Below are 791 nucleotides of genomic sequence, written 5' to 3'. Positions count from 1 at the left end.
ATGAGCATTTCTTCATATGTTTGTTGGCCACTTGAATATCCCCCTTGGTGAAGTGTCTATTTCATGTCTTCTCCCAATTTTTTAATTGAACTGTTTGTCTTTTTGTTATTGAGGTGTTGGAGTTTTCTACAAATTCTAGAGATAAGTCCCTGTCAGATATGTCATTACCAAATATTTTTTCCAATCTGTAGGTTCTCTTTTGACTCTTCCGGAGAAGTCTTTGGAAGCACACAAATATTTAATCTTTAGAAGGTCCCAATCATCTGGTTTCTCTTCTGTTGTTTGTGCATTTTGAGTTATGCTTGATAGTCTATTCATTCCATATATTAGGGCCCTTAAATTTGCTCCTACTTTTTCCTTGAGGAACATTACAGTTTTGGGTTTCACATTTAAGTCTTTAATCCAACTGGAGTTCATTTTTGTGAATGGTGTGAAATACAAATCTTGTTTCATTTTTCTGCAAATGAATCTCCAGTTTTGCCAGCACCATTTATTAAAGCAACATTCTCTTCCCCATTTAATGGATTTTGGCCCTTTGTCAAAAATCAGCTGACTATAGGTCGATGGATCTATTTCTGGGTTCTTAATTATATTCCATTGATCTATGTATCTGTCATTAAACCAATACCAGGCAGTTTTGACTACTGTGGCTGTATAGCAGGTTTTGAGATCTGGCAATGTGAGACCTTGTACTTTGTTCTTCTTCTTCAATAGTGCTTTGCTTATCCGAGGTCACTTTCCTTTTCATATAAAGTTAGTGATTGGTTTTTCCATATCCCTAAAGAATGTTG

The sequence above is a fragment of the Orycteropus afer genome, unplaced genomic scaffold, assembly GCF_000298275.1.
Source record: "Orycteropus afer afer isolate SDZICR_OR568_19922 unplaced genomic scaffold, OryAfe1.0 scaffold00301, whole genome shotgun sequence".
Taxonomy (NCBI): Eukaryota; Metazoa; Chordata; class Mammalia; order Tubulidentata; family Orycteropodidae; genus Orycteropus; species Orycteropus afer.
This window is presented reverse-complemented; position numbering follows the sequence as displayed.